This window comes from Passer montanus, unplaced genomic scaffold (assembly GCF_014805655.1).
Source record: "Passer montanus isolate IOZ18808 unplaced genomic scaffold, ASM1480565v1 scaffold5, whole genome shotgun sequence".
Lineage (NCBI taxonomy): Eukaryota > Metazoa > Chordata > Aves > Passeriformes > Passeridae > Passer > Passer montanus.
In genome coordinates this window covers 12,841,895-12,851,027 of record NW_024369929.1, presented here as the reverse complement: position 1 = coordinate 12,851,027, position 9,133 = coordinate 12,841,895, and the positions used below count along the sequence as shown (strand labels likewise).

Below are 9,133 nucleotides of genomic sequence, written 5' to 3'. Positions count from 1 at the left end.
ATGACTGAAAGATATCCTTACACCCTGAGTGGACATTCAGCCAAGAGAATACTTGTTCTATAGTTACACAAAACCTATTTATTACCTGCAAGAGATCTGATCCTCAAGTATGTGCCAGGGAAAGGAAAGTATTCCCTAGGTCATGTTGTCTCCTCTTGTCTCGGATGTTTTGCAGTATTTCTCTCCAAGAAGAAAACTTTTCTTGCTGATGTGCCAGTCTCTTGAAAAAAAAAAAGAAAAAAAACCAAAAAAGACAAAAAATCCCCTTCTGCCGACATTCCCTTCCGAGTCTGGGAACCTCTATTGTCTTTTCTCTGGTAATAAATGATAATAATTAAAGGCAAATACACAATAATTAGTCACACTAGGTTTATCCATCTGGCATACCTGTATCTCATCACTGTGTCTTTGAAACAGATGACAAGCACCATATTGCACAACATCCTGCTAATGGGTCTGAGCAGGGAAAAAGAAGGTAAAAGGGTTACCTCAAAAAAAAAAAAAAAAAAGTAAAGAAAGTAAAAGAAAAAAAAGGTTAGCAACAGGGACTGGCTGACATTATAAACATTATAGAACATTTAAAAAAATAGTGGTGGCTGACTCTCAAGTTATAAACCACTTAGTGGCATATGGGTTTTCAACTGGGGGTTAGGAAAGCATTGAAATATGCAGCCCTTGGCTTAAACTACCTCCTCCTTAAAATACCTGTACCTGACATACCTACTGTTGAAACAAAGATCACTTCCTGGAAGATTTTAGCTGGGCATGCAGATGGATGAGGAAAACAAGCCATTCTAAAAGCTAACTGAAAATTTGGTTTTGTTCTGAGGATAAGACATTACAGACCCAGTAATCAGCTATTTTGGTCTCTCTTCTCTGGGTTGATTGATGCACACCAGGAGTCTCTTCATCGCTATCAGGGCTGCCTGAGAGAAGGCAGAGAAAAATTAATACAGCAAAGAATTTTCAACAAATATTTACTTATTTTTTTTTAAAAATGATCATACAAGTCTGGCATTTGATTTCTGGGAACTTGTGAGAAGCAGAGATTTACTTGTATAAATAATCACAGGGAGCCAATTTCAGTCACATGCATTCAGATTTCGATTAAACCTCCACAAGTGCTTCAACTCCCTTTCACAGAAAAAGCAGACCCTGGCATGCTCTGAGAGCTGATTTTCTGGTTTTAATGATTTTTGGGTTGCAGTCATGCCCAAGACACCCTCTGTGGAGCTGGGCCCAGCTATGTTACCTAGCTGCATAAAAACAAAGAAAACAAACAAAGGCAGTGCCTGGCCAAAAGCCTCCACAACCTTGGTGTAAGATGAGCATCAAGCACAAAAGTGATTTTGTGCTTCCCCAGGTCTAACCTTCCTGAGCCTTGCAGAGCTGATAGCTGAAAGCTACCAGATGGCACTCTCTACAGCAATAATATTATTTTTTTAAAGTATAATAGATTATAATAGATTTATAATAGATTCTGAGGTGAAAAAAAGTCATTTGTAATTGACACCAACTATCCAAGCTTCAAGGCAAAATCTTCCTTCATAAACATCAAGCTGCTCTATCTCTCACACTCTGTTAAGATTTGTACCTGGCTGGGATTTAGAGAACACCTCAGTTCAGCCTTTGCAATGAAGGTGCCTCTTTGTAGGTGTTTTTGAGCTGAAACCCACCACAAGTCATGGCTGGCTCATGTGATGCCAGCAGCTGTACTGTTTCCTGTTGAACATCCCAACCTCAGGAAGAGAATAACCATGACCCTGGCCAAACTTCTCTGCACTCAGAAAATGCAGCCAGGTGTTTGTAAAAATGGTAATGGCAGATTGGCTCTTTTTCATGTAGTTCTTGTGCATTAGGATCCCTGATCATACAGGAAGAGAAAAAAAATAATGGAAAGGTGAAGGGAGGTTCTACAGGTGATGCTCCCCTAACACCTCCTACTAACTCTATCACTGACCATATGGACATAGGGAATGCATCATTAACTGAGTTGGGAGAACTGATTTTTTTTTTTTTTTAATACACCTGGAGCTTATCTTGAACAATTTTGCCTCCCAGAAGCATTTCAGCCAAGCTAAGCCCACTGGCATACATCACACACAATAAACTGTGATGCTCTTGCAATAGTCTCGAAATGCAAAAAAAATTGTATTGGTCTGCAAATGAATTGTCTCCCTCAGTCTGGGAAGAACCATGAGGCTCTGGGAAGGGAAACTTATATAAAACCAGAGCAAAACCCTGCAGTTTGTCATTAATTCTTTCTAGGTAGATTAACTGGGGACAAGCTTTTAAAAATACTTCCTGTGCATATTTTCTATACAAAGAGACCTTCTCTTGTTTGTTTCTCTCTTCCTCTGGACAGTCCCTAGTGATGATTTTCACAGCTCTTATGGAAGCAGCTCATTGTTCTGCAGAGACTTAATTAAAGTGTACTTCCATGTGAAATTAGGCTATTGTATTTATTTAATCTTTATGGTAATTGCTGTAGAAGGGCTGTGACTGTCTGCATCCTACTCTCACACCCACGTCCCTCCCCACCCCACGGCCACCACTCCCTGAAGGAAATGGCAAGTTGTTCTGCCCTGGTTGAACTCCTCATCTGCTCAAGTGATGCATTTGAACTTTAACCCACAGACAGCAATATTTGCTCACCATGCCAGCGTCGTTCACAGGCTGATGGTGTGCTGGAAATGCTCTGCAGAGAGACACAGGTTTGTACTTTTCTTCTCCCAGGTATCAGCTGATACTGCATTGACTTCTTACAACTCTACTGACTTATTAGCAGAGCTCATGTGGTATTTCACGCTTTTTGTGCCAGTCCATAGGTCTTTCCTAGGCTGAATTTCATCTTGAAACTATGCACTCCATTGTCATGGGAAAGCCTTTTTCTTAAAATTAAAAACTACACGTCTATGAGTCCGGCTTAATCATTGAAATGTTAAAAATAAAATGTCAATGAGCATACAATTGCCAGGTATCATTTATGTCCAAATATTATCCAAGGAAATTGTAAAATACAGCTCTGGCACTTGATTGCTCTTGTTGGGGGTAGAAGGAATTGTTTCAGTTTGTTTCCAGAACATTTCTACAGTGAGATGGGTCTGTTTTCCAAAGAGATGTTGGTAAACTGAAAACAACATCAGGTTTCCTTGACTCCACTGTGCCTGGAAACATATGAGTAGAGTTGCAGTGAGGAATAAAAATCAAATAAATGTAATTAAAGCCTCCAAATGGTGTGATGCCAATTTGATTGGCATTTTTTATTTTGTCCTCAAAGACTGAGCTCCCAAAAAGCATTTGTCCTGAGATGCACCAGCAAACAGGTGATCTGGCCCCCTCTCAGACCATACCTAAAGTTCAAGTCTGACTCAAGAGAGTCACATCACAGGAAGAGGAAAATTGAGGTCTCTGGCTCATCACTGTAGAGATGAAATTGTATTTTCTGCCGTGCTCTAACATCCTGTTTAAATTACTATTGATGAAATCCTCTCACACACTGAGAGAGGATTCATATTTAACATAATGTTTCAGACTGGTTGAATAAAACACAGGAATCCAGCTTTTCATAAATCAGTTGTCTGAAGGACAGATTATAATCCAAAGCATTTCCAGAAATTCTCTCATCTGTCTTCTGCCAGGTGTGTATTTTATGCAATTGATAACCTCCACTTTGTTTCCATATGAACTGACTATTCTCTTTCATTCTGTCCCACAGGGCTCCGTGCTGGCCCTGGTGCTTCTGAAGCTCTGAATTGGCTTCCTCTTCTAAATCAGCATGAGGAGTGAATTATTATTGCAACATCACATCACTATCACTCAGATTCACTTTGATTTATCTGCAGGCTGATCCCAACAGCCCAGCTCTGCTTTCTTGCTGGGTTGATGCAGCTATTGTTTCAAATCTGGTGGTAGAGACACCGTATCTGTGCTCTTTCTTTGCAGTTTGCCTTTCTGGGTGGTGGGTGTGTAACTCCATCCTGACATAAGGGACACGTCCACCACTTTGGAAGAAGATATGAGAAACCACTCACTAGGCAAAAATGGAATAATTCATCTCCACTGCACTGCAAAAGCTTTAACCTAATCCTTTGGGCACAGAGAATGGCTTCAACTCGAGGTTTTATAGCCATTCAAACTTTTAGTGTTAACCCTGACTATTCCTCTTCTCCATGTAACTATCTGATGGCTGTATACATCCCACTGAAGTCTGACTCTGGGGAAATCTTCCCACAAAATTAACTTTTCTGACACTCTAATACCTGAGCTAGTATTTCTTATTCTGTTTCATTTTTTGTTGCAATGACAACAACAAGGTAAAGAAAGGATGATTCATAACTTCTGAAGGGGCATAATATTCAAATATCTGGAAGCTCTAGATGGGGTTTGAGGATGACCCTTCATAGGCGCTGTGTTTGCATGTCAAATGACGCATATTGCAGTCTGAGAGGTCTTCTCATCTTAGGAAAACACCAGATTTTTTAGGTACCTAAAACAACCAAAGGTGTTAAAAAATGAGTAATCTGCTCTTTTGCTTGTTTTTCCCTGGAGCAGGCTCAGTTTTTAGGTAAAGGGAATCTGGGGGATTGTTTGTGGGACTTCAGTTTGCCTTGGTTTTGCTCCATAGCTGTGACCTCAGCTATCTGCAATCTGTTCCTACACATTCCCCCTTGTGCAGGTCAAGAAAATGTGGGCATGAGCTCAGCAACTCAAATGAGCTTCCACCTGCAGCCCCTCCCGAGCATAACTCCTTAGACCTCCACCCTATTTGGAATTCCTTCTTTTCTACAATGCCTCCTCTCCTCAGAGAATTGCTCTTTTATTGAGTTTTTTTTTGGACTCCAAAGGTGCTGTCAGGAAAGGCAGAGGTTCTCTTTGATGCAAACTGGGTAATACCACTGCACTTGCTGGCATGTTGTACCTACAGGAGTGTAGGGAATGCATCTGAGAGGATGTTTGATCTTCCATGACTATCTCTTACAATCCCCTTTTTTATATGGTTTATATACACTCCACGTGTGTCCAGGCACTGCAGCACCAAAGACTGATCTCAAACAGAGCATGGCTGTGTTTAAACTGGACAGTGTTATCCTCCAACCCCTGAAAAATCCATGGGGCCACACCTTGCAGGGCCTAAAGGAAAGAAACAAGGAAAACAAAACAAAAAGCCCAGTGACTATGAACGGGCAGAAACTTCAGCTCCATTATCACTCCCCTTCATCTGCTCAAAAACCCTCGCTGCAGGGGTTGTCATGGTGATGCAGGTTTGACCTCTCACTTTTTACTCTTCCAGGAGCTAAAAAGGTAAAAATGAGCCATTCTGTCTCGAATGAAAATCAACCTTCCTCAGTCAAAGGACGCCAAATTGCTTTTTCCCTTTGTCAAACCCCCGAATGTTTCCATAGGCGACACAGAAATATATAAATAACCAGCACCAGCATCAAGGAGCACCCATGGGATGTGGCAGTGGCCATGGTGGATGTGGCTCAGCAGGAGTGGTCCATCCGTAAGTTTCCTAGAAGTCACAAGGTGCCACATCCCACATTTCCCCTTTGCCACCTCGTTCTGTCTCTACAGCCAGCTCCTTATTCAGCCACTTCAGCGTGGGGTTCCTGCTTGTGGCAGCTCTAGGGCAGAAAAATCAAATTATTGATTGAACTGTGCAGCAGCCTCATAAGGCATTATTAGCAGCCTGCTATGAGCAGGACCAGAAAGGGTAAAACCATTTATTTTTATTAATATTCTTGAGAGCTGGGCTTTAGCAAACCCACCATTTCCCTGGGCTGGCAGCAAAGTCATTGCACCATCTTCTCGTCCCTGGATGAACCTGGCAATGCACATGGAGGTCCTTCTGTTTGTGTGAGGGGTGGCCTAATGTATTGGGATAGAGCCCTTGTCTGAACTACGTGCAGAAGTAATCTCCTTCTGTCGATTGCTATTGAATCTAAGTCCTCTGCTTTGATAACCAAATCCTTCCCTACTTGCTCATTCCTCCCATCCAGTCTCTCCTCCCACCACTTTCACACAGTGCCAGGGTAGCTTGACATGTGAAACCAGCATGACTTCAAATCAAATATTCGGGTTAACTACAAGCTGGCCTTGAATGAAACATTTGAAGAACCTCTGATGCTAATTCCCTGATGCTTAGCACAGTTCCATCAAATCTCTTCCTGCACGAGACTCTCTCTACCAGTTCTACCTTAAACAAGAGCTACTGAATTCATTTGACAGAATCAAAACAATTTAAGGTATATATATAAATACACACACAGATTTTTATATATATATATATATTTTGCATGTGTGTGTGTATTTATATATGTCATATATATATATATAAAGTGCCAGACTTAAAATCCTACTAAACTGCAACTGAAGTCTGGAGTCATCTTTAAACAAGAGCTACTGAATTCATTTGACAGAATCAAAACAATTTAAGGTATATATATAAATACACACACAGATTTATATATATATATATTTTGCATGTGTGTGTGTATTTATATATGTCATATATATATATAAAGTGCCAGCCTTAAAATCCTACTAAACTGCAAGTGAAGTCTGGAGTCATCCAAAGTTCAAATATTTCCCATGATTTTGGTATGGAAGGTTCTGAGAACAAGTGTTTTTGGATGGTGTACCAATATAGGAGGTCCTCAGAGCACCAGACAACAGGAATTCAGCTGCTCTCCAATACCATTGTCCTCAAAACAGGGACCATCTCCCTGAAGATCCTTCACTCCCACATCCTTGCTTCCACTTTTCCCTTCTTACAGATGAATCTTTAATAAAATGTGTTCAACAGACAGGGTCTGACAGTCCTTCCTCCCACTCCACTGGCACTCACCAACCCCCAGACACACTCCAGTGCCCTCGAAGATTTGGTGCCTGAACCCCCGAGGTGTTTCAGCAGAATGAAGGCACTTCTGCCTCCCATACACTCCAGAAGCAGAGCTGTGCTGAACACCAAGTGCCTCCAGGCCAAGACTATCTCTTAGACCCAGCCATGGGACCTTCTTAGACATTCCCTTTTGCTCCTCTACAAATCAGCCACACTCATTGAGGCACTAAGGCCTTGCCCACCATCTCAGTGAGTAACTTCAAGCATTTTGAGAGGTGAAGAATATGGGCAGCCTCTGCCATGACCCACCTTTCTCCTTTGCCAGCCTCCCTGGTGTGTGTAGCACCTTCCCCCTCCTCATCCACACAGCAGCCTGGGCTGTCCTTGTCACAGGGCTCATGCTGCACCTCTTGCTCATTTCTGGAAACAGCCACAGACTTTCCCTTCAAATCCATCATCTCCTCCAGCTCCAGCAGTGACCATCTCTACAAGAGTCACCACGACCTCCTGATTCATTCAGAGGAGGCATGCCATGAAGGGACACAGTAGATTGCTTCAGATGATGCCCTGAATTATGAAAACAGACAGTATTAGTGACAACACTTTAAGAGTATCTTATTCCACAGTTAATTATATCTGTGAAACTTTTCCTTCACAACAGTACAGCCCAGTGAGTCTGATTTGCCTCTATAAAAGGGGCTGTCATGTTCCATGCAAGCCATTTCTCTAGCACAAACAGGCATTCTCTAAGAGTAAGCTTTACAGGGAAAAAATAAATATTTTCTCAGACACACCATTTTGTCTTAATTTTGGTTATACCAAAAGCAAAAGCACCTCTACTTAGACTTACTTTGGGGTGAGAGGACTGAAATAGTGCCCTGAGCCCATTGTTTTTGTACTGTAACACTCTGGATATAAGTGAGGGGGTGTTATGAAGGTGTTAATTTCTGTATGCTTATGCTCAGAAGTTCAGCCCTGAAATGCAAATTTAAAAGAACTTACCACCACTTTTTCTCTCTCTCTGTTATCCCGCATTATCCACAGCCTGAAAGATATAAGTCATTAGATAAATGACTGCCAGTGGAATGCTATAGCTGCAATGTAAACTATCAAAACAAAATCCATAACAACAACAACAACAAAAAAATAACGCCTCCCTCAGAGAAAAGTTCTGCTTTTCACATTTAAATGTACTAGTTATCAGTTATTCCTGTTCACAGGGCATTAAAATACATGCTGTTTCCTAAGCACTGTTGCAGCTCTAACTAGACTCAAGCTTGGATCTAAAATAGAACATTTTTTACCAAGCAGTATAATGTAAAACTGTTGTCTAAACATCTCTCCTCCTTACTAGATCTCTCTAGAGTTTTCTCCAGAGAATCCTGCTTTTTCTTTATAGCACCATCATTTATGTCTTTGTTTATTAGTGGAATGAACTTGTCAGTAATTCTCTTCCCACCAGCCAACCTTTGTCCCAGCTCCCTACGTGCTCATCTCTCCAGCTTGGATCAGACACAATGGAGAGAGCTCCTGCCAAAGTCGTTTCAACATGAGCTGCTCAGCCTGCTGCAGGGCAAGGAGGTCACCCCTGGATCCTCGCCGGTGGCCTCGGGAGCCCAGGGGCCACTGTGGGACCAGTGAGCACTGGCCAGGGCTGCAGTGCTCACGCCCAGAGGCCCTGGGGTTCACAAGTGGCACTGTGAGGTGGAAGGGATCTTGCAGGGTGCCCTGGACACTCAGCAATACACCCAATACAGGCATGGAGTGGGAAGGGGCGTCTCATGGAATTCCCAGGGCAGGCAGATTCCATGTGGAATTCTGTAATGGGCTGTAAGGTGCTGCCATGATGCTGGAAGCAACTTTAAGGCCCCAAACACATATGAGGGTGACTCTCAAATTCTAGGACTCATCTGATTGCACCACTCTAATTCAGCAGTTTAATCCAGGCACTGCCTGGACACATCCTGCAGATGCTCAGTCCTTCAAAAAGATGGAGTTTATCTCCCCCCAATCTTCTGCTTTTAACTCACAACTTCTGCGTTCAAGGATACTTGAGTCTGACTTTGAGTCCTGCCAGTGATTTCTTCCTCTGATTTTTAGGTAAACCAGCTGGGGACATTAGTGACAAATAAACTCTTGCCTAAAGTTGGAGCAGATGAGCAGCAAAGCCCCCGTGAACGGTTCCTCACCAACGGGCGGATTCGCTGCGGGTTGAGAAGTTGCTACGTGTCACCTGATCCATGGCAACTGCCTGTCCATGGCAAATGTGAGATAATTTAAGGGAGTTTA

The 9,133-nt window shown here is 42.3% G+C and overlaps 1 long non-coding RNA gene across 1 annotated transcript; it reads right to left on the bottom strand.

Moving 5' to 3' along the window:
* Nucleotides 1-440: 440 nt before the first annotated feature.
* LOC120509214 lies at nt 441-7,885 on the bottom strand. Its single transcript, XR_005629194.1, has 4 exons — nt 7,847-7,885; nt 7,154-7,411; nt 2,656-3,167; nt 441-926 (listed from the first exon to the last, which is right to left on the bottom strand). It is a non-coding gene; the product is annotated as an uncharacterized LOC120509214 (long non-coding RNA).
* Nucleotides 7,886-9,133: the final 1,248 nt, after the last annotated feature.